Genomic DNA, 26726 nt, shown 5'->3' with positions numbered 1-26726 from the left:
TTCTTGGGTAAGTTTGTTATTGTGTATTTGAATGACATTCTAATTTTTAGTAAGACAAAAGAGGAGAATTTGTTATAGTTAAGACAAGTTTGTAGAGATTGAGAGAAGAGAAGTTGTTGATCAATGTCAAGAAGTTTACTTTCATGAAGGATGAGTTAGTCTATTTGGGATTTGTGATATTTGAGGATGGTTTGAAGATGGACCCAGAGAAAGTGAAAGCAATAGTTGAATGGTCTACATTGAAAAGCATTGGAGAGGTAAGATCATTTCATTGATTGGCTAGTTTTTACCAGAAGTTTATTAGAAATTTTAGTTTAGTTTGTAATCCTATGACTGAGACCATGAGAGGAGATCAGAAGGAATTCAAGTGGACCACCAGAGCAAACACATTTATTTGAATTGTTGAAGTAGAAAGTGTTTGAGCAGCCTGTGTTAGCTTTATTGGATTTCAATAAAGTATTTCAACTATATTGTGATGCAAGTGGAATAGAAATAGGAGCAGTCTTGAGTAAAGAAGGAAGAGCAGTAGCCTATTTCAATGAGAAATTGTATGATGCCCTGAGGAGATATTCAGTGTATGATCAAGAGTTTTATGCCATAGTTCGAGCCTTGACGAAGTGGAGACATTGCTTGTTGCCTAAGGAGTTTATGTTGTATACAGATCATCAAGCTTTGTAGTATTTGAATAGTCAGAGTAAGTTGAATCAGAGACATATGAGATGAGTAGAACTCTTGTAGAGTTACATCTTTGTGTTGAAGCATGGAAGTGGTAAAACTAACAAATTTGTTGATAGAGATGGGTGATAGTATTAGGATTTGAGGATTTGAAAACCTTGTATGATGAAGACCCAAATTTTGTAGAACCTTGGAAAGCATGTAGAGAATCAGTTATGGTAGACAGAAGAAAATGGTTGGATTAATTTGTTCAGGATGGGATGTTATTTAGAGGAGTTCAATTGTGCATACCTAAGAGTTCTATGAGGGATAATTTGATAAAGGAGAAACACAATGGAGGATTAGCTAAACATTTTGGCATTGACAAATAGTAGCATTGGTGATTGAGTAGTACTTTTGGCCCTAGATTCACAAGGATGTTAAGAGATATGTGCAAAGTTGTAGAGTTTGTCAAGTTGCAAAAGGTAGTAGTCAGAATTTGGGATTGTATAAACCATTGCAGTACTAGTAAGACGTTGGGAGGATATAAGCATGAATTTTATACTTGGATTGCCTAAGACACCAAGAGGGAATGATTCTATATTTGTGGTAGTGGATAGATCCTCAAAGATGGCTCATTTCATACCTTGTAAGAAGACATCAGATGCATTGCATGTAGCAAACCTATTTTTCAAAGAAGCGGTGAGATTGCATGGATTACCTAAGAGCATAGTTTCAGATAGAGATACAAAATTTGTTGGTTATTTTTGGAGAACACTTTGGAAGAAGATGAAGACATATTTGTGATGCTATGATGAATGAATAAGGATCCGGTCAACTACTGAGAGGGGGGGGTGTGAAACAGTAGATAGAAAACTTATTAGACTTTCACCAATCTCAAATACAACCTTTCTAAACAAACTTTGAACTGACTGGTTTAAACACTGAACTGTTAAATACAATATCACTAACAAGTAAACCGGTTGACTGTTATAATAGACTTACAGTTAAAAAAACTTTGAAACTCTCAAAACCTTTTAACTAAATCATTCAAATACTTTACTGGCAGTAGTTAAAACATATTTAAGATTTTTGTCAGTTATCATATCATATCTAAGTAGATTTAGTAGTTAAGAAATTTAACCATAGCAAACATAACCACAAAAGCATTCACCACTTGACACAATAATTTTGATGTGGAAACCCAAATGGGAAAAACCACGGTGGGGATGAATACCCACAAGTATTCTGAACTCTTCTAAAGTTCGCCCTATTAGGAGCCAAGCCTATTAAATCTTTTACAAAAGTCCTGTTAAGAACAGATCCTATTAGGGACTACCCAATTAAGGGATTGAATATAATGCCCTATTAGAAGCAATACCCTATTAGGATTAACCTCGGTAGAGGATTTTAAATCCAAGCTAATGAACTACCTAGTTAGAGGATTTAGATAACACTAAGTTGGTTAGAGCTTACCCGGTTAGGGGATTTGACTGTTGTAATTGTTAGAGAACAATAGGGGTTTGCTGATCTATTTGAATAGCACTACACTTGCTTGTTCAGATTATTTCCATTCTCCTATCCGCCTTTACACATACTACAGATACATTACCAATTTTGGCAACCACTCTCTCTTACTCTCAACTAAAAATTACCAACTCTACAACAAAATAACTCATCAACCTTATAAACAAATCAATAGGTCGGTAACACATCAAAAACCTAATTATCTCATAGAGATTACAAACAAATCAATTCAATTATGACCACTGGATTACATAGAAATCAGTCCACGTCATTCAAGATAACCTCAACCACTCCTTGATCACCGCTTCATCAAACTCTGTAACTCATCACGTAGTTTCCATTACATGCAATGAACTTCCTCATTCCTAAGATAAAAACCATTATCTTTGCATGCTATAAATCATTTAAAACTTTTCTCATACAACATGCATATGTGTCATAATCTTTACCGTTCATCATTTGATCATGAACTGCTTCAACCAATTCACCAAGCTCCATCAGTGAGGGTTTGGTCTCATCTATAGGTAGGATTACCAGTTGATCTCTCCATTTCATAAGTAATAGCGGTTTCCTGTACAAACTCACCTACCGGTTGCAGTTCCCTTTGCTAGCTTGTCCTACCCATTTCAAAACAACATTATAACAACATTATTACCAGTTAATTGACATCAATGATAACATAACATTTCATTAATACAATCTTCAAGCAAATGCCAACAATCTCCCACTTTGGCATTGATGGCAATACAAGTATCAATACCCTTGATTGTGATGATGTGTATAGGAATCGTAGTTTAGATTTTATCATGTATGCTCCTTTAACTAAGTCTCCATGATTTCAACTAGTAACTATCTATAGATCTCACAATCATACAATTCACCTCATAGTCTCATAGTTCTTCTCCCCCTTTGACAACAATGCCAAAGTGAAAGTAAAACATGCAATGTCAAACTTCATTGTTCAACATCATCAACCTACAACTTGATTCTCCCCCTGTGGAATAACTTCCACTCTACACCAATCCTACTATAAAATTCCACAATTAGCTCTGGGACTAATGTATTCTACATCATTCTCAATTGACCTCATGTAGGGGCACAACCCCTAGCTGACCTCTAAGATACTGAAAAGTAGTCTTAGGAAGAGGTTTAGTAAAGATATATGCAAGTTTCTCCTTAGTAGAAACATGCTCCAATAACATATATTTACTCTGCACTTTTTCTCTCAAGAAATGATATTTCAATTCAATATGCTTGGTTCTAGCATGCAACACTGGGTTCTTTGAAATATTTATTGCACTGGTGTTGCCGCATAAGATCTTTACTGGTTCTGTAAACTCTAGCTTGAATCCTTCTAGAATGTGTTTCATCCAGATTGCCTGGGTATAGTTCATATACGCTGCAACATACTCAACTTCAACAGTGAACTGAGATATACAACTCTTCTTCTTGCTACTCCAAGATACAAGTCTTCCTCCAAGAAAGAATGCACCACCGGTTGTACTTTTTCTATCATCAACATTACCCGCCCAATCTACATCTGTATAAAACTTCAAATCAAAGTTACTTGCATATGCATAACATAGTAAATAGTACCTTTCAAATATTTGAATATTCTCTTGGTTGCTATCAAGTGTGTCTCTTTTGGATTCTTCTGAAATCTGGCAACTAGACCAACTGCATGAGCTATATCCAGTCTACTATGAACAACATAGTGCAATTTACCTATCATTGGCCTGCACTCCTTTTCATAAACAGATGTGGCTTCATCTTTCTTAGACAATTTACAACTTGTAACCATTGGTGTCCCAAGTGGTTTACAATCACTCATTCCAAATGTCTTCAATACATCTTTTAAATACTTAGACAGTGTGATAAAAATACCACTCTTCATCTACTAAATTTGCAAACCTATGAAATTTTTTATCTCTCCCACTAGAGACATTTCAAACTCACTTTTCATCTCATTGGCAAAGTCATCACTCATATCATCATTGCCTCCAAATATGATATCATCTAAAAACACTTCACTAACCAGTATCTTATCTCCTTCAGATTTGAGATATATGTTGTTTTCTTCACTGGTTCTCTGAAAAACATATTTTCATCAGGTGTGTAGCCTTTCATACCATTCTCTCGGTGCTTGCTTCAAACCATATAGTGCCTTGTGAAATTTACATACCATATCTTTTCCATCAGTCAAAGCATAACCATCTGGCTGCTCAATGTATACTTCTTCTTCCAGTATTCCATTTAGAAATGTTGACTTCACATTGATCTGATATACTTTGAATCCCTTATGTGCTGCAAAAGCAAGTAAAGTCTTGAAACCTTCTAGTCTAGAAACTGGTGCAAATGTCTCACCATAGTCTTCTCCTTCTTCTTGTGCATAACCTTTGCATAGAAATCTAGTTTTGTTTTGGACTACTACTCCATCTTCATTCAGTTTATTCCTAAATACCCATTTAGTACCTATCACATTTTTATTCACCAGTCTGGGTACTAGGGTCCATGTGTTGTTCTTCTCAATTTGATCAAGCTCCTCCTCCATAGATTGGATCCAGTGATCATCTCCAAATGCTTCCTTCACAGTTCTAGGCTCAATAGTGGAGATCATGCAAGAATTCTCTCTAATTCTTCTTCTGGTTAACACTCCAACATCTTTATCTCCAATAATTTGGTCAGGATTATGATTGAGTCTCACATACCTCAGAATGACATGATCATTATCATTAGGTTCTTCTTCATTATCATCATCATCTTCTGAATCTACCTGTTCCAGTTGAATTGGTACAATAATATTTTTTTCACCAGTTTTTGGTTTCACCGGTTCTGGTTCGAGAATCAGAATGCAAGGATATTCTTCCTTTTTCTCCACACTGGTTTCTCCTAAGACTTCAGGATACTCATCCACGTGAACATCAACACTTTCAAAGATTCTTTGTGTTCAGTTGTTGTAACATTTATAGGCCTTACTGTTGGTGGAGTAACCAAGAAATATGCCTTCATCAATTTTAGCCTTTAACTTGCTAACATAGTCACCTCTCTTGATAAAGCATTTACTACCAAAAATATTAAAATAACTAACATTAGGTGATCTACCATACCAGTATTCATAACGAGTTTTATCCTTACCTCTTTTTACCAGTATCTGGTTCATAGTGTAGATAGTTGTACTAACAACTTCTCTCTAGAAATTTTTTGCTACACCTCCTTGTATCAACATTGTTCTAGTAGCTTCAACAACTGACCGGTTGTTCCTCTCTACAATACCAATATGTTGTGGTGTCCTCGGTGCAGAAAGCTGCCTCTTGATACCATTTTCTTCACAATATCTAATGAATGCCTCAGAAGTAAATTCACCACCTTGATCAGTCCTTAGACACTTTGTCTTCTTACCACTTTCCTTTTCAGCTAAGGCCCTGAATGCCTTGAAATTACTAAAGGCTTTTGATTTATCCTTCAAGAATGTGATCCACATCATTCTTGAGAAATCATCAATGAATATCATAAAATATGTGTCACCTTGAATACTTTTAGTCCTTTTGGGTCCACAAAGATCTGTATGAACTAGATCTAACAAGTGTTCTGCTGAAAAAGATTTGCTCTTAAAAGTTGAGGTTGTCATCTTTCCCAACTAACATTCTTTACACAAAGCATTAACCGGTTTTTCCAACTGAGGCAAATCTCTCACTAACTTGGACTTATTGACTTTGACAATGTTATCAAAATTTATATGATAACATCTCCTATGCTAAAGCCAACTATCATCTATTTTAGCAATTAAACAGTTGTTGATATTAGGATTCAGGTGAAATAGGTTAACTTTTGTCTACTTGCCAGTTGCAATTAGTTCACTTTTGCTCCCATAGATTTTGCACATTTCATTCTTAAATTCTAATGGATAGCCTCTATCATTAAGTTGTGCAACACTCAAAATATTGTGCTTTAATCCTTCAGCCCACTAGACATCATCTACACTTCTCTTTCCATTAAGAGAAATAGTTCCCTTTCCTTTTACCATGCAGGGTGAGTCATTACCAAATCTTACAACTCCTCCATCAATTTCCTTCAAAGTAAGAAATTTTCTTTGGTCACTGGTCATGTGGTGTGAATAACCACTATCTATAATCCAATCATCAGAATTATCCATGCGAGAAACTAATGCCTTTTGATCAGATGTCTCCTCTTTAATGGAAACAAAGACAATATCTTCATTAGCATCTCCCTTAGATTCCTCATTAGTGATACCACCATCAACTACAATGAGACAATCTCTTTTGGCTTTTCCTTTGTACTTCTTGAACTTCTCATGCTTGTGCTCATTGTCACCATTAGGACAGTTAGCTGCAATGTGTCCAATCTTTTTTACATGCAAAACATTTCAAATGTAGTTTACCTCTATACTTACCGCTACCTCTGGGAAACCGCTTGGCCAACAATTCTTCAAGCTCAACCAGACTGTCTTCATCATCAACTTCTATGTTGGATCTAGATTCATAATTGTGACTAACATATTTATTTTTCCTCATAAATGGGATAGAAACTGAAGCTCTAAATGTAGATTTGGATTTCTAAGTACTACCATCATAACCATTTAATTCAAATCCAATAAGCTTACCAATGATGGAATCAAGAGTTACTTTAGTTTTATCAATAGAATTTAGCTCCTAAATGGCTACAACTCGGATAGCGTAGACCGGTAGCACTAGGGTTCTCAACACCTTACTAATCACTATGGCATCCTCCAATTTACCACCAGCACTCTTGATCTCACCGACTATCTCCTTGATCCTCTGACCATACTATTGAATATTTTCATCTTCAGCCATCTGCATGTCATCGAATTTTCCTCTTAGACTCTCTTCTTTGGCAATCTTCACATGCTCATCAATGCTATAGATTTCCTCAAGTTTCTTCCATACCTCATAAGTAGTCTCTAGACCATGGACATCAACATACTCTGAATCAGACAAAGAACTGATAATAGCCTCTAGTGCTTGATTGTTTTCTTGTTGCTCTTTCTTTTGATCATCAGACATAGTCCCACTAGGTGCAACATATTGAGTAACAACATGTTCCCAATATTGACTTCCTAGACTCTTGATATAGATTTTCATTCTATCACTCCATATTCTGTAGTTTTCTCTATTAAACTTTGGACGATCTTTCTTCATCATATTCTTCAAGATCTTTACCTCAAGCTGTTACACTTAGACATTAGAGGACCTGAAATGCTCTGATACCAATTGATGGTATGATGAATGAATAAGGATCTGATCAACTACTGAGAGGGGGGGTGAATCAATAGACAGAAAACTTATTAGAATTTCACCAATCTCAAATACAACCTCTCTAAATAAACTCTGATTTGACTGGTTTAGACATTGAACTATCAAATGCAATATTACTGACAAGTAAACCAGTTGACTGTTATAACAGACTAATAGTAAAACAACTTTGAAACTCTCAAAACCTTTTAACTAAATCATTCACATACTTTACTGATAGTAGTTAAACAAAATTTCAGATTGCTACTGGTTATCATATCATATATAAGTTGATTTAGTAGTTAAGCAATTTAACCATAGAAAACATAACTACAAAAGCATTCACCACTTGACACGATAATTTTGATGTGGAAACCCAAATGGGAAAAACCACGGTGGGGATGAATACCCACAATTATTCTGAAGTTCGCCTTGTTAGGAGCTAATTCTGTTAAAGCTTTTACAACAGTCTTGTTAAGAGCAAATCCTATTGGGGACCACCCGGTTAAGGGATTGACAATAATGCCCTATTAGAAGCAATACCCTGCTAGGAGTAACCTCAGTAGAGGATTTGAAATCCAAGCTAATGGAATACCTGGTTAGAGGATTTATATAACACTAAGCTTGTTAGAGCTTACCCAATTAGGGTATTTGACCCGTTGTAGTTGTTAGAGAACAATAGGGGTTTGTTGATCTGTTTGAATAGCACTACACTTGCTTGTTCAGATCATTTTCATGCTCCTATCTGCCTTTACACATACTACAGATACATTATCAAGTTTGGCAACCACTCTCTCTTACTCTCAACTATAAATTGCCAACTCTACAATAATAAAAAATCATCGACCTTATAAACAAATCAATAGGTCGGTAACACGTCACAAACCTAATTATCTCATAGAGATTACAAACAAATTGGTTCAAGTATGACCATTGGATTACATAGCAATCACTGCACATCATTCAAGACAACCTTGACCAATCCTTGATCATCACTTCATCGAAATCTGTAGCTCATCACACGGTTTCCATTACATGTAATTAAATTGATCGTTCCCAAGATAAAAATCATTATCTCTACGTGCCATAAATCATTTAAAACTTTTCTCATACAACATGCATACATGTCATAATCTTTACCATTCATCATTTGATCATAAACTGCTTCAATCGATTCACCAAGCTCCATCGGTTAGGGTTTGGTCTCATCTGCAGGTAGGGTTATTGGTTGATCTCTCCATTTCATAAGTAATATCAGTTTCCTCCACAAACTCACCTACCGGTTGCAGTTCCCTTTACTAGCTCTTCCTACTAGTTGCAAAACAACATTATAACAACACTATTACCAGTTAATTGATATCAATGATAACATAACATTTCATTAATGCAATTTTCATGCAAATGCCAACAATTTGAAGTTCAGTTCTACTTTTCATCCATAGAATGATGGACAGACATAAGTTGTTAACTAGAGATTGGGAAATTTGTTGAGATGTTTAGTGGGAGATAAAACTAGAAGTTGGAATTTAATCCTTGCATATGAAAAGTTTTCCTACAACAATTCAGTGAATATAATTATCGGAAGAACACCTTTTGAGATTGTTACTGGAGTGCATCCTAGAGGGGTATCAAAATTGAGAGACATTAGCAATGAAGACCGAATGAATTCAGAAGAAGAAGAATTTGCAGATCACATGGTAGCATTATATATTCAGGTTAAGCAACATTTGGAAGACATGGACAACAAGTATAAGGGGAAGGCAAATGAGAAGAGGAGACATAAGGAATTTGAAGTTGCTGATGAATTGATCGTATATTTGAGAAAAGAGAGATTCTCGGTTGGAACTTATAATAAGTTGCAAATGAAGAAGTTTAGACCTTGTAGGATTTTGAAGAAGTTCAATTCTGGAAATGCATATGAAGTGGAGTTACTAGATGGTTTGAGTATTTCACATATATTCAACATTGCAGATCTTTATGAGTACCATGAACCAAAATTTAGTGAGAATAGTGTTGTAGACTTGGAGAAAAGGTTACACTGGAAGGAACCAGATCAGATTGAAGAGATTTTGGACAGTAGAATTGGGCATAGTACCCAAACTAGTGAGTATAAAGAATATCTTGTGAAGTGGAAGGAAAGACCAGTTGAAGATTTATCTTGGATTTCTCAAGAAGAGGTAGACCACCTTGGTTTCCCTCTGACCCTGACAAAGTGACAGGCTCAATTTTTCAATAACCTCGGATGTCTGATGCAAGAGTATCCCCGGTTCATAGCAGTCTTGCATCAACCAAAAACATTTTCCTTGTTTTGCTTTCTGTGTGTCCTGGTTTTGGCTCACCAGATCCTGTGGAGTTGGATTCTACTTGAAGACTTGATCATCTTTCTTACTTTCAAATCAAATCACATTTGGATCATTTTTCGACAAGATATTTCTACCGGTTTCCATGACAATTTCCTATTACCGGTTGTTCCTATGTTACCGGTTTCCTAGACCTATTCTGGTGATCTATCGGAACCCCTTTCAAAGCTTACAGAGCCTTGGGAATTGATTCCAATGTTCCTTCGCATGTGGTCAACCTTTTCTCATGATCTATATTTCATCTTTTGGATTTTCTAGAGGAATCTCTTGACGGAGGCCGACCTTATTATTTCATATGCTAGGTCTTGTTATTTGGGTTTTGATCCCTTTTGGGCTGACTGGATCCTTGGGATCAATATATATTATATTTATGCATTAGAATGTAACCAAGGAGAGGATCAAGTAGATATAGTGTGCATAGAAGGTAGATCATAAGATTCAAGGTCCCAGTTGTGGCCTATTCTACTAGGCCTATGAGGCGGTATGTTGTAACCCAGTTGTTACCGGTTGGATGTAATCAAATTCATGCAATAAAATACTATGTTTTGCATTGCATCCATCATATCTTTGTGTTTCCATTGTGTTTATTCTTGTTGACCAGTCTGGGTTGATCTCTTTGAGGTCCCTCCTCACCGGTGACTACTTCACTTCATTATGTGGATAATCTTTGGAGCTGATTTCTATGTACTTGGAATAGAAAATATTGTATCATGATGATTTGTATTTGTAGAAGAGATTATGTGCCCCTATGTTATCTATCTTCATGTATTTTTTGATGTAATTGAAAAGGGAATATGATGTAGTAGTTTAGGAGGAGTTCTCATTGTACATTCATTGATGTATTGGGTATTCATTATGTAATGTTAGATTATGAGTTCTATGTGGAAAAGGTAGAGTTAGTATTTATACATTTGTATTGTATTGAAATTGTACAATTAAATTGTATACATAATCTTATGGAAATTAAGCTGGAAGAATGGTGGTTGTTGTTATAAATCTTATTTAAGAAATACAAATTATTTAGGAAATGGATTATGTTGCTTAGGTAAATGACCTAGTTATCTTAGAGATATGTAATGAAACTTAAAGGATAATCTAGTCTTATTGAAGAGAATGGTTATGTAATCTTTGATGCTTTTATGATGAATGAAAGAATGGATATTAGGTGTATTCAATTTGGTAGTTTCTATAAGAATCTAAAGAGTATGCTATGTAACTAAGTTATGCATATTTGTTAAGGATTTCTCATAGTTGTATGAAAAGTGAATGAATAGATGGATAATAGAATATGATGTTCTAAGATGAATACATGATTTGTTAAGATTTTGTCAAGTAGTGATGTTGAGATACCCTAGGGAATGGATTTGCATTGTATGAGTTTATATAGAGTTATGTGTTGGCAATTGACACTCATTGGATTCATTTTGTTGTCATTGATGGAAACAAGATCAGATGGAAGTCCTATACCGGCATTGAAGTATCTAGGGTTACACAGACACTGGCACCGACACCAACATCTAGTACTTCAGGGAAGCTGACATCAAGGAAGATTTATTTAGAAAATCATTTTTTAATTATTGTATAAAGCCAACATTGTATATATTTTATAATATATTGTAAGCCGACATAAGGCATATTGTTTGTAAGGGTATATAGGTCAAGTTGTTTAGGTTATTATGTTATATCGGTAATTTGTGTGAGGATAGAACTTGTGAATGAGGATTGTGAAATGCAAAGATTATTTGTATGCGAATGTTGTATCATGCAATGATCTATAAATGTTTTGTAATACATTCTTGGAGGGAAGGTCATACTGGTAGCAGTGTTCAAGGTTTATAAACTGGTACAGAGAAGAGATATAACTAAAACTCTATTTGGCATAGTAGATGCATTTTGTGAGTTCATTTTCATTATTTTACTTCAGCAGAAGCTTGTAGTCAGTGAGACTCTTTTGTGATGAGTAGTGTGCTCTAGGCAATGTGCCTTCCTGTATGTGTAGGCCCCTATTATATGTAATATCTTTCATATGGCAAGTGAATTGATATTATGGGTCACAAATCCCACCATGGTTTTTCCTCTTTGAGGTTTTCCATGTATAATTTTGTGTGTTATGGTGTTTATTCATGTGGATGGTTTATTTTCTTTAAGTTATATGTTTATTTGTTTACCAGTTTATATGTGTTGGTGTAAATAATTATTAATCTTGGATATTATTACACTTTACTTAAGTTTACTTAGGTACATGCATTTAATAGTAGTTTGGGTATGAGACACTTGGGTGTTTGTGCCACATTGGGATAGTGTGTGTAGGAGAATTTCCACCTTTTATGGTGTTGATCTTGTTGTTACACTCCACCTTTGGTGGGTGATCCACCTCATGTGGAATATTTTATTGTTTCTCCTACCTACCCACACCTATTTCCTACCTACCCTTGTTTCTTATTGAGCCACATGTCATGTTTGTGTGCTCACATATCCCTAGCCTTGCCTATATAAGCAGACTCATATTCATTGTATGTAACAATTGATGATCCAGTTGATCGGTATTTTCATCTTGATAGAATACAATTTATTCCTATCATATATTTTGTCTCTCTTATTTGTGCTTTCCATTACCTCTAGATCTTGGGAAAATCTCACATGGTATCAAAGCCATTAGAGTGTCATTAGTTTTCCAATTGAGAGAAATTTGATGTTATTTGAGGTTGTGTATTTTGGAGCTTTCTATTGTAGGTTATTATTGAAGCTTGATGGGTCAAATTTGAGGTTACCATTAGATTGAGGAGGTCCAAGAAAGTCAGTTTTACCTTTTGTTTCATCCAAATCGGACTTCGAAGGCCAAATCTAGAGGCATCTGAAGTTTGAAGCTATGGCGAAAATTTTCCAGAAGTTATAATTTTGCAAGCAATTTTCAAATAGCGATATCTAGCTCATCTAGACTCATTTTTTCGAGAAATGTTTTTTGTTTTGGGGTATAATTTCATGATCTATACAGTGGTGTAGGATTTTTCTGATTTTCAAATACAGGTTTTTTTCGGAAATCATGAAATCCCAATTTTTACAACTTTGGAGGTTTCATTTGAGCTCATATGGACTCCTTTTCAGGTACCTTTTTTTTGAAAGTGCATATTTTTTCATCTAATTTCATAATTTGCCATTTGTTTGTAGTAATTTTAAGTAGAAATTGTACTTTCAGTATTTGGTCATTTATTGGCCTATTTGGTGTTGGCATATGTGTAGAGCTGGATGACATGATGATATTGTATGTTGTCATTGATGTCAATATGCTAAAGTATGAACTGGTATATTGAAGAAAGAAAACTAGCAAGAGAACCGGTATGATGGTATGAAGTGAACCGGTATGATGATGTGAACCGGTATATGTGAAAAGGTGAACCAGTATGTTGGAATGTGAACCGATATATGCAAGGTTTGTATTGAAGTTTCATTTGATATGACTACTAGTTGGTAGTCTTAGCTTTAGGGTTTCTGGTTGATGCATTTCAAGTCTATGTGATTCAACTGATGACATCCTTTTATGAGTTTGCATTGAAATGAAGATCAGATCATGATATCACATCAGCCTTGTGCATGTGAAGAATTTCCTTGAGGATCTTGCATGAAGAAGATTCATTCTATCTACCTTGGGAATGTGCGAAGTCTCAGTAAACGGTGGAGAGCGCATGATGGGTTATCAGCTTCTAGAAGTGGTGAAGAACGAACGATGGACAACGTCTTGAGATTTGTTCAAGATTGTTTTACCCTGTGTAATGTGATTGAACGGATTGGACCGGCTATATTGTTAACCTAGATGCTTAGGGTTTTAGGTTTTGGCTACCAACCTAATTGTTGTCTATAAGGTCGATGATGATTTCCATTTGAAGTTGTTGGCAAATGAATGTGTGTGAAGTGATTCTTGCTAGACCGGTGCAGTGAGTAGAGATCTATAGAGTGTGATTGTAAATGTAAAGGAACTAAAGTGGATCTACCTTGGTATTGAATGTTGTTATCAGATCAGTGTATTACTTGGTGACTTCTAACCATTTCAGTAGTTGGAAAATCCCTTTAACGAGTGGCTTTAACAATATTTTTATAAATCCTTTAACAGGGTGACTCAAAATCATTGAGTTTTTTAAATCCTTTGACAAGGTAAAATTTAATAGGGTTTTAACCTCTAACCAGATATTTAGCCATCCCTTAACCGGGTGATCCCTAGCAGGATCAGTTCCTAGAAGAACCTGTTGTAAAGTCTTTAACCGGACTAGGCTCCTAACAGAGCAAACTTCAGAAGAGTTCAAGAACAACTTGTGGGTATTCATCCCAACTGTGGTTTTTCCCAGTTGGGTTACCACGTGAAAAATCAGTGTGTTGTGTGTGATGATTTTTCATGTAATGTTTTAGTGTTTTCTATTAAGCGGTAAAGCATGTTGATCCTGTGGTCATTGTATTTTTTATGTATTACTTGCTTAAGCATATAGGTGAAGTTGAGATGAGATGTTAGGTCTGAAGATGATCCAGATGAACCAGTTTATGTCTTTCACAGTCATACTGTGTGTTACCGGTAGTGCCTTGTTTTAGATCAGTGATATTGTTTGCCAGTTAGTGCAGTCTTTGCAGTTTAAGTTGTTTAAGGAAGTTTTTGTCTATACTGAATCACCCCCCCCCCCCTCAGTATCTATTGAGTATTTACTGTTCATCATTATTCTTCATTTGGTACTTGTATTTTGCTTGGATCCAAGTTTAGATCACTAGTAGTATTTGTTGAAGTCTCTTAGACATCATTTTCAGAAGTTGTAAATTGAAATTAGAAGTCCACTTTGCTTTGTTTTTCAAGTAGCCCATTGTATACACACTAAGTATAAAGTGCCAAATCACCTTTTTTGGGGGGGTTTCTTGATTGAGTATTTTGCGGGGGTGTCTTGTGTGATTGTGCCTCTCTCTATCTTGTGTCTTTTAATTTTGGTGCCATGGGTTCTCCTAAATTTCAACTTTTAACTCCTCATAATTATGCATCATGGAAGATTGAGGCATGGAGTAAACTAATGGAAAAATTACTCATTCATTATGTAAATGAAACTATAACAGCACCACCTGGTCCTAATGCTAATCCTAATGCTCAAATTGAATGACTTACTAAGAATGCTATGGCACTTGGAACTCTTAGAAAGTATGTATCAGATGACCTCATTTTTCACATTGATAACTATACAACAATTAAAGAGGCTTGGGATATTTTTCAGAAATTGTATGGTCAAGTTGATGAGATTAAGGGCTACAAGCTTGATAGTGAACTCACAATTTTGGATCCCAAGGATTTTGATACAATCCAAGATTATGTCATAAAAGCAACTGAGCTAAGAGCAAAGCTAAAGGATTGTGAAATTGATAAAAAGGATGCTCAAATGGTTTATAACTTGTTGGAAAACCTTTCTTCAAAGTATGCAGCCTTTGCAACCTTTGTATCTAGTTTTCACACCCATAGGTTATCTCAAGATTCCTCATACACTTCTCCCTCATTTGATTCATTCATGGAGATGTTGATACTTGAGCAATCTAAGTTGACCACAATAGGGATTCTCAAATCTTCAAAGTCACAAGATTTGGTGGCTAACAAAGGGAATCAAAGCAATCAAGGAAAAGACAAGAAAAAAAATAACCTAAGTCAAAACAACAACAAGATGGAGCACAATCTTCCTCTCCACAACAAGGTGATTCACCATTCTCACCTAAGAGGAAATCATATAAGAATAATCTTTTTTGTGGATATTGCAAGAAGTCAGGACATGATGAACATCATTGTTATAAGAAGGATGTTGATGAGTTAAAGAATCTTCTTGAGAAGAATAGAATCAACCTACCTTCTAGAATATCTACATCGACTTCTTCTTCCAAGGATAAAGGAAAGGATCACTCTTTTGGGATAGATAAAGGAAATGGACAAGCTCTTTGTGCTACTACAAATCATGATTCAGAGAGATGGATTCTAGATTCAGGGGCTTCTCATCATATGGCATCTTCACAGTCTATGTTTTCTGCATTTGAGCCTTGCCACATGTCGCAGATTTTGATGGGCAATCATGCATACATGGATGTGATTCGGAAAGGATCTATTTCTATTGGGGATAACTCCTTCAATGATGTGTTGTGTGTACCCCATTTGACAAACAATCTTCTTTCCATCTATCAAATCACACATGGGGCAACTAGGAAAACTGTGGAGTTCACACCTGATTCAGTTATCATTAGAGACTTGGAGAGTGGAGCAATCATTGCAACTAGGGTGGCTGATCATGCATCTCAATTGTACTCTTTTTTCACATTTTGGTCCTATTGATGAGGTTGATTCTTCCTATGTTGATTCAGATTTTGAGGAGAAATTTGGGCATTTGAACTTGGGGATTCTCACATGTGACCTTGTTCTTGAGCCTTGCATTTCATCTCCTTCTATCGATATCACACCACATATTTCACCTGATGATGCACCTAGTGCGACAATTTTACCTTCTTATGATTCAGTGCAGTAGGATATTTCATGTCTTCCAGCTTCAGTTTATTGGGATACCTACTTGATAGACATTGCAGGTTTGTTTGTGGAGTCCTACATTACAGATTTGGGAGACACCATTGATGAAATTCATCTTCTCTTTGATGAAGATCCTTCTTTGAATGTTGCGAGGGATCACTCTGACCCTCTTGTGCATTCTCTACATGATCAATCTTTAGAGGTTGACATGATTATGGATACTTTTGTACAACACTTGGAGGAGGTCTCTTTATCTTTTGAGGAGACATATGAGTCTTTGGATATTGTTCTACATTCATCTCCACTAGATCTTGGAGTGCCTTTTTTCAGCAGTGTGGCATAGTTTACCACCTTTGGAGGGGGTAACTTTCAGCATCAACATGGGGACACTTGAGTAGTTTTTCAGAGATTCCTTTCATCATGAGTATTTTTGCTTCATCTTCCCTTCATGATTGGGGAGACTTTTTGGATCCACCTTTGGTTTTGTTTCTTCCTAAGGCGAGGAACGTGGTTCAACATTCATGGATCATTTTCTTCATTCATCTTCGAGCTTCTATCATTGGTGCAAATTCCACATTGAGGGAGGGTTTCCTAGTCTCTCTTCTTCTTCTCTCATATGGGGGGGACTTTTTCCTCACATGGGGTTTTGTCCTTCACATACTTCTATGATAGTTCTTTGTATCTAGTTTTCATCTCTCTTTTGGGGGATGGTTTTTTCCCATCGGGTTTTTCTCTCTTTCTCCATTTATGGGAGATTGCATTTGCATTTGTACATGGGTATCTAACATGGCCTCGTAGCTGGGACCCATTTTGCATTTATTAGTTGCATTGTAGACTTTAGTGCATTCCCCTAAGTTGCACTTAAGGGGGGGTGTTGGTGTAAATAATTATTCATCTTGGATATTATTACACTTTACTTAAGTTTACTTAGGTACATGCATTTAATAGTAGTTTGGGTATGAGACACTTGGGTGTTTGTGCCACATTGGGATAGTGTGTGTAGGATAATTTCCACCTTTTATGGTGTTGATGTTATTGTTACACTCCACCTTTGGTGGGTGATCCACCTCATGTGGAATATTTTATTGTTTCTCCTACCTACCCACACCTATTTCTTACCTACCCTTGTTTCTTATTGAGTCGCATGTCATGTTTGTGTGCTCACATATCCCTAGCCTTACCTATATAAGCAGGCTCATATTCATTGTATGTAATAATTGATGATCCAGTTGATCAGTATTTTCATCTTGATAGAATACAGTTAATTCCTATCATATATTTTGTCTCTCTTATTTGTTTTTTCTGTAGACACCTAAAATTAATATTTAATTAATTTAAGCCTATCAACATAATTAATTGACTTTAATTGTGTTATCCTTATTCCTCTCAGAATCAATTAAATCTAATTTAATTAATCCTGTCACTATTGTCCAATAATTAATTTATCAAATAAATTAATTATTCCCCTATTCTTCTAAAGTCCTCTCAATAATTATTTTCTCTAAATCCACTTAGTTAATCAATTCTAATTAATTAACCTAGTCATGTGATTCCTACAAATCACTTTTCCTAATCCCACTTAGCCTAATTAATCCTTCTAGAATCTCTCATAATCATGTTTATCATTATTCTCCAATTTTTACTTCCCACTCATGTCACATCAACATTGAGTCTCTCAAAGAAATTCAAATTTCTTTGAATCCCTCAATGCATCCTTATTTTGGAATTTTTAATTCCTCAAGTTTGAAATTCAAATTTCTCCCCCCTTTTTCCAAAAAAATTTTATATTCCTATTTATTTTCCCAAGGCACCCTTGATCCATGCCTTCTATCTAAAATCAATCTCAACCCTTCATAATCAAATCAATCTTGGCCCTCCATTGGCCTTCTCCAATCTATAAATTGGAGTCTATTATCCTCACAATATATCCACTTGTCATGCATCCTCATGCTACTCTATTCTCCTCTCATCCTCTTCTAAATCCTCTCTCAAATCTATCAAATTCATAATCCATCACTCAAATCCAACAATCCAATAATCCTTCCACTTACCTTGTTGAGCACAAGGAAAGCAATCCACATCTCTCTCCAACTCTCCATTTCTCAAACTTTGGAGCTAGCAAAGTTCGTGGAGGCAAGGAGGACAAGGAAGAGCTACTTGCAATGGGAGCTTCCTGAGTATATTTCATTTATGTGGTCTTGTTTTCATGATGTTCTAGTTTAATCTTCCTTGATATCTCATTTTAATGGTTTTTGTGTTTATTGAAAATGAATCATGTTCTAACCATTTCATTGTGAGACATTTTGGCACGCCCGGTGGGACCCACGTCTTGAATTTAACAATTTTTTGTGAAGGTTTTTTGCAGGTTCACGCTTCAGCACGATTGCACGTGCATCAGCGCGACTGTTTCTGAATAAGCGTGAGCACCTTGAGTTCGACGCGACTGCAGGAAAAATTCAAAAAAAAATTTGGCGGCTCTATGTTTCAACACGACCGTCGCGAACATTCTTCTATCTCCTCTGCATTTTTCTTCTTCTATCTTCTTCTATCTCCTCATTTCTGTTTCTTTTTTGTTTCTGCTTCAGCACGACCGCTCTGAGATTAGCTTGAGCATTTTTAGTAAAAAATTGAATTTTGAATTTTGGGCGCTAACATTAGTTGTATCAACGCGAGCGCCTGTGAATCAACGCGAGCGCTTGTGTATCAACGCAAGCGCCCACGCATTGGCGCGAGCACCTGATAATCAGTGCGACTATATTTTTTCATTTCTTGTTATCTGCTTTGTTTAATTTAATAATCTGTTTGTTAGCGCGAGCGCCTACACATTAGCGTGACTGTCTGCAAATCAGCGTGTCCGCAAGAATTAAATTAAAAAAAAAAAATTACTCTGGTTTTTAGTCATACCTTCTTTATCTCAATTCTGTTTTCTTCCAAACTCCACTAGATCCCCCCACAATTCCATTTTGCACATTTCCTTCCTTGGGGACCTTATCCCAAATTTCACTTTTTGAAGCCCGAAATCTCACATTCCTCTATTTTTAGGGTTTGCCATAACTCCTTCCACTTTTAGCCAATCACCTCCAAATTTTCTCATATTGTCCATCTCCAATTTTTGCTTCTTTGTCCCTTGTGGAGAAATTTTTCCATTCCTTCATCTCTCCTCCAAAATCCCCATTTTATGTTTGCTTATCCCTTGGAAAGTGGTAAAAACCTAGTCAAACCCCATTTACCCATCAAAGTTTCCTCCAACTCCACATTTGTCATTAGTAGAAAAGTTTTTATTCTTGTTTTTCTACTCATTCTCAAAAAATAAAAAAAATAATATTTTTGTCATTTTGTTGTCTTTTGCAGGATGCTTGTTGAAGACTTCATTTTCAAACTACTAATCTACTTTTTTGCAGGTTGCCTAACCTAAGAAAATTTGACCAAACATTGTGTTTTTCTTAATTATTTTATTCTAGGCACCTAGATCTAATTAGGGGTAAAAGAACTCTTTCTTTTGTGTTTGAGGAAAGTGTAGAGCTAGGAGAGTATGCTCTTGTCTACATAGGCAATCAGAAATCCCGACCCTCGAACCTTTTCTTGTTTGATTGCATGCTTACCCTTAGTGGGCCTGCCCTCCCAACTTTCTCTTTGAGAAGGTAAGAGGGGAATGACCCAAGTGAGTACACCTAGACCTGGGGTTCCCAACTCACTATAATAAATAGGCCATTGACTACGAAAGGGTCAATGGTTGGGGCTACATGAGAGTTCACTCTCACATTGGGTGCTTAGTAGGATCCTAGAGATCTTAATCACGCTTGCCTGACTACTAAGTTCTTGGTGCTTCGTTGGGATATAGGCCTCAATTGCGCTTGCGCAACTTCGAAGGGTAGCTCCTAACGGGAAGACTTACTAAACACCTTGTTCATAGTGGCCAAAAACCTTCTAGTCATTGGTGCAGGAGGTCGGACCTCCGAAGCCGCCCATATTTTTACGACCCTTAGTAGAGACACAAAGTTCACCATGAGGAGTTTTCATGGGAATTGATGCTTGGATGCCCTGATAAGTGAGTGTCGTGGAGGGGAGCCAGTGGGGTCAAGCATCTAAGTGTCCACTCTGGGTAAGCATAGCTGGGAAACCAATTGGGATCCATTGACTATTGTCTTTTTTCGCCATAGGATATGTTGTGAAGGAGCATGAGTGTCTTTTGAGTCTAACTTATTTTGATCATTGTGTTTTCTTTACTTGACATCTCTTGCCAAGTCCACCCCCCACAACCAATCAATCATACCTCTTTCCAAACTCCATCTTGTCATCATCCATTTCTATCTATCCAAGAAATTCTCCAATCCCCAATCCACTTTCATCAATTCAAGCAATCATCCTTCCTCAACTAATATTGATTCTTCCTCTAATCCAATCAAATCTCCAAAATTCCATTCCAAATCCAAATCCAAATTCCAATCCAAATCCAAATCCAAATCCAAATCTAATCCAAATCCAATCAAATCCTAATCCAAGGACTAATCCAATCCAATCCAATCAAACCAAATCCAATCAAATCCAACCTAATCCAACCCAATTCAATTCAATCCAATCAAATCCAATCAAATCAAATCAAAACCAACTCAATCCAATCCATTCAATCAATCAACTAATCCAATCAAATCAAGTCCTAATCCAAGGACCAATCCAATTGAACCAATTCCAATCCAAATCAAATCCAATCCAATCCAAACCTAATCAAATCTAATCCATCATCATTGCAAGCCAAATCCAAATACTCATCTTCATTTAACATCATCTTCATAATCTTTCCCAATTCCAATCTAATCCTTCACTCTCAACATGACTACCCAAAATTTCAAAGCTTGGTATGAGAAGATGCTCATGGAAATTCACGAACCTGCCTACCAAGTTAATCCCATAATCTCCCACTCTCCCATCATACCTTCATCCATCCCACCTCAACACATTACACCCAATCCCAATCTATACCATATTTCTTATCCTTCCTCTACCTTCGACAAGGAAATCCATATTATCTCCCATCCATATCTCCATCTTATTCCCCATCCATATCTCCATATTACCCCTCATCCACATAATCCTCTAATCAAATAAGTATACCTCCATCTTACCCCCCCCTCTACATCCCAATCCCCATCCTTCTACAATACATTCATTACCTCTACTCCCCATCCAAATCCTTTACTCCATAATCCTCCAATCATTAATCCTAATTCCCCAATCCATTATCCTAATCCTCCATGCAATTCCAATCCCAATTCCAATCCCAATCCTCCATCTAATCCTAATCCCCCATCCAATCCTAATTTTCCGTCTAATCCCAATCCTCCAAAATCCATATTGTCCACATCCTCCAAATCCATCATCCATAATCTTATCCAAGACATGCTAGCAAAGGAGACAAAATCCTCACCTCAAAGCAAAGTGGCCAAGTCTCCTCAAATCCTCCATCCACCCCAATCATCTCCACCTCAAAACAAATCCCAATCCCCCACACTTAATGATACTCCTATTTCCCCATCTACTCACATCAAAGCTTCCATACCTTCCTCCATCACACAATCCCCACAACTCCAAACATGCCAAAAGCTTGTTCTAAAGCATGCTAGCATAGAAACCTCTCCATCTCATGATACATCTCCCTCCACTCCATCTCATGATGCATCTCCCTCCACTCCATCTAATGATCCCATCCCTTCCACTTCCTCTCATGATCGTATGATTCCTCTATCATTGCATGATCCTCTTCCATCTCATGATCCAATCACCCCTCCCACTCCATCTCATGATACCCTCCCTAGTCAAGATCAAAGTACCCCTTCATCTCCATGTCATGATCCCAATCCATCTAAAGATCCTAATCTTTCATCCGCATCTCATCCCCCTCAAAATGGACTCGCATCTTGTTTCCAAAATAATAAGGGCCCTCAAGATAGTGCTCAAGATGTTGGTACATCCTCTATTCCTCCTAAATACAAATTTCCATACAAATCAAAATCCCATTATCTCTCATCTTCCGCATCCATTTTGGGACCCTATGTTCCAAAGTTAAACCCTTCATTCCTTCCATCCATTTTGGGCCCCTATGTTTTGATGCTCAATCCTCCATCTCTTCCATCCATATTGGGTCCTTACATCCCTCCATCCACCACTCCATCACCTCAAATAATCCTTAAGAAAGATCAACAAAGGCACACATGCTTGGATGCCTCCCAACACTCTCTTTCCACCATCCCATCCATAAAATCTATCAATCCTTCATTCTCATGCACCCATCCTGTTGCTATTGGAAGCAATTTGGATGCCCAATCTAAAAAGCATAAAGCTCAAAATCCACAAAAATCAAAGGATCAACATGTCCCCTGAAAATGACATGATCAAAAGAAAAATGTGATCCAAAAGAAAGAAAAATCAAAAAGGCCACAAAGGCCCCAAAAGAAAAAATAAAAAACTATGTGGATTACCAAAGAAGAAATGCATCCCAAAGAAAAATCAAAATTGGCATCCAAACTTGTTAATCCAAAAGCACCATCCATTCATAAGTCTCCCAATCCTCCATCTAACACTCCTCCATCTTCAAAATCCATTTTGGGTCCTTATGTCCCAAAATCCACCATCCCAACTCCATTACTCCCTTCCTCTATTTTGGGTTCTCATTTCCCAAAATCTACATATAATCCAAAATCCTCTCCTCCACTACTCCAACACCCTTCAAGGTGTGTGTCAATGTTGATCTTCCACAAATTCTTCAAAACCCCATCCATTATCCACCATCCATTTCTCACAATCCCATTCCATTAGTCCAATCCTTTCCAAATCCTTATCTTCCATCCCCTATCCATTTCATCTCCCCAATTATTATTACCAACATCTATGAGCATACCTCTCGTTCAAAGAAATACTAAGGGATACCATCTATGGAACTAGATGCTTGAGTCCTCCCTTCCTCCTTCACGTGTCCACTATCTTCCATATCCACTCATCCTTATCCTTCTCCATCCAAACTATTCCAAAAATTCAAAAAATCAAAAAAATAAAAAAATCAAGAAAAATGCAAAAATCAAAACAAAAAAAAGTAAAGAAAAATCATTTCATCCAATGGTGAAAACCACTTCTTGTGGCACCTTGGGTAAGTACCATGATGAAAACTTGGCAAACAAGCATCGTGTGTAATCCCCTCATCCCCTTGCACTCTACACTTTGGGGCAAGCTTCATCCACATAATCCTCCCATCCATCAACATCATATCTAAGTCCATTCTCCTATCCTATCTTTGATCTTGACTATCCTATCCATATCCTCCATCTCATATCCCTCATTCTATCAAAATAAATCCTCCATTCCTATATTTCATCTTGATCATATAAGAGGCAAAACAGTCATGCATGCATGCTTTGGAGCATTCAAGCCTTAATCGCCTTAATCCTCTACCATCCATATCCATTACACATTATCCTCCCACCTCATACATATTTATCCACCATCCTTGCATCCTTAGTTCCACTACCTCTAGTGTGGGGCATTGCCCTCCTTTGTAGCATGGTTCTTGGGTCTCCATCACCCTACTCTCCATCTTTTATTCCTCCATATCTTATCCATATCCATCCACTCCATCCACATATCTCCTATCCAAACAATAACTCCCTCCTTCCATCCATCCTTTTACCAATCCTTGGTTCTCCCTTGTCATTGGTTCCATTCAATCAAATCCTATCCACCAATCCACCCCATCCTATCCAATTTCTAATCCAAACCTATCTCATTCAATCATATTCTCCATCTCTTCCAATTTATTCAATAATCCCATCCCCAATCCAATCCTATTCAATCATACATCCCCCCTTTCATCCTATCTAATCATGTATCTGTCTTCCAATCCTATCCAATCCATCAAACTGAGCTTTCCCATCTACCTAAGCTCACACTGACTTGTGCCTAATCCAAGCACCCATCCATACTAAGCTAATCAAATCAAAAGCAGAAATCCTCTCACCTGCAAATCTTGCACATCCAACTTGTCTTTTGATATCCATCAATCAATCCATTACCTACCCATCGAGATGCTTCCTTCCCTAGTCCGACAGCTTATCCAAATCCATATCCTACTCTTGGCAAGAGATATTAGTTGGTCATGTGCATGTTATTTGCATGCTTAAGCTTTTCACTTTGTTTTTCATCTTGTGTCCCAAGACTATACTTGGTCAAGACTGCCTTGATCATCCTATATCTTGGTATGTCTTGGCTGGTGTATAATGGGGCATAGTTTTCATGGCCTGGTGTGTTTGAAGGTCTTCCTTATATGAACTAGAAACCCTGCATTAGTGTTTATCAACACTTGCATGATTGTGTGCAAGGCATTCCTGTTTGACTGAGTGTCATTCCATGCCTCAGATCTTCATATCATCCTAGTTCTTATAATCAGTGGTGTAGACTATCCATGGCAATATCAAATCTAGGTTTGCTCTCTATACTTGCTCAATAAGAAATCCAATCCATTTATCATTTCTTTGTCTCATTTCATTCACAACAGTCTAACTCATCCTACTTCCCTCTTTTATCTTAATCCTTTCATCACTTATTTTTCTAATTCCTTTCGAGAGCACACCCATTTTCTTCGAACCCACATGTTCTCTCGAGGGGGCATACCACTACTTCCTCATCATCCTTCCTCCTTATAATTCTCCCTCATCTCATGACTGGGGCATCATGCTACTAGTCCTTATCCTTTTCTTCCACTATGTTTTATTCTTCTTTGATATAACATCATTTCATGACGCTATATCAAAGAGGGGAAAAATGTAGACACCTAAAATTAATATTTAATTAATTTAAGCCTATCAACATAATTAATTGACTTTAATTGTGTTATCCTTATTCCTCTTAGAATCAATTAAATCTAATTTAATTAATCCTGTCACTACTATCCAATAATTAATTTATCAAATAAATTAATTATTTCCCTATTCTTCTAAAGTCCTCTCAATAATTATTTCCTCTAAATCTACTTAGTTAATCAATTCTAGTTAATTAACCTAGTCATGTGATTCCTACAAATCACTTTTCCTAATCCCACTTAGCCTAATTAATCCTTCTAGAATATCTCATAATCATGCTTATCATTATTCTCCAATTTTTAATTCCCACTCATGTCACATCAACGTTGAGTCTCTCAAAGAAATTCAAATTTCTTTGAATCCCTCAATGCATCCTTACTTTGGAATTTTTAATTCCTCAAGTTTGAAATTCAAATTTCTCCCCCCTTTTTCCAAAGGAATTTTATATTCCTGTTTATTTTCCCAAGGCACCCTTGATCCATGCCTTCTATCTAAAATCAATCTCAACCCTTCATAATCAAATCAATCTTGGCCCTCCATTGGCCTTCTCCAATCTATAAATTGGAGCCTATTATCCTCACAACATATGCACTTCTCATGCATCCTCATGCTTCTCTATTCTCCTCTCATCCTCTTCTAAATCCTCTTTCAAATCTATCAAATTCATAATCCATCACTCAAATCCAACAATCCAACAATCCATCCACTTACCTTGTTGAGCACAAGGAGAGCAATCCACATCTCTCTCCAACTCTCCATTTTTCAAACTTTGGAGCTAGCAAAGTTCATGGAGGCAAGGAGGACAAGGAAGAGCTACTTGCAATGGGAGCTTCATGAGTATATTTCATTTATGTGGTCTTGTTTTCATGATGTTCTTGTTTAATCTTCCTTGATATCTCATTTTAATGGTTTTTGTGTTTATTGAAAATGAATCATGCTCTAACCATTTCATTGTGAGACATTTTCCATTGCCTCTAGATCTTGGCAAAATCTCACAATGTGTGTATGTTATAAAAGGGTAAAATATTATCTTACCAGTAGAACACTGATTCACCCTCCCCCCCCTCTCAGTGTTCTCAGATCCCAACAGTTGGTATTAGAGCTTGGTACCTCGAAAGAAGTTTAACAGCTCGAGGAAGATCCTGAAACCAGAATCTTTAGGCATGGCTATGGAAAAGCAACTTGAGATGGCTCTTGAATATTATGATGTTGAAAGGATGAAGAACTTGAAACTACAAGATGAACTGAATTATGCAAATGAATTCATTCTTGTCCTGCAAGAAAGGCTATCATCAGCTCAAGCTAAAAGGAAGGAACTTTTGCAAAAACAAGATGATGATAATGCTCTCAAGGAACAATGTCAGAAACTAAGTCAAGAAAACATGCTCATGCAAAATGAAATGCAAGACCTGACTATGAGGATGTCTAAGGATATTGAGGATAGAAAGAAGAAAATCTTGTTGCATCTCTGAAGAACAAATATGAGGAATGTGACAAATTGGCTCATGAGAATGATATGTTGAAAACTAGTTTGGTGCAATCCTAG

Source organism: Cryptomeria japonica, chromosome 4 (genome assembly GCF_030272615.1).
Source record: "Cryptomeria japonica chromosome 4, Sugi_1.0, whole genome shotgun sequence".
Lineage (NCBI taxonomy): Eukaryota > Viridiplantae > Streptophyta > Pinopsida > Cupressales > Cupressaceae > Cryptomeria > Cryptomeria japonica.
Note: the sequence above shows the minus strand (reverse complement) of the source record.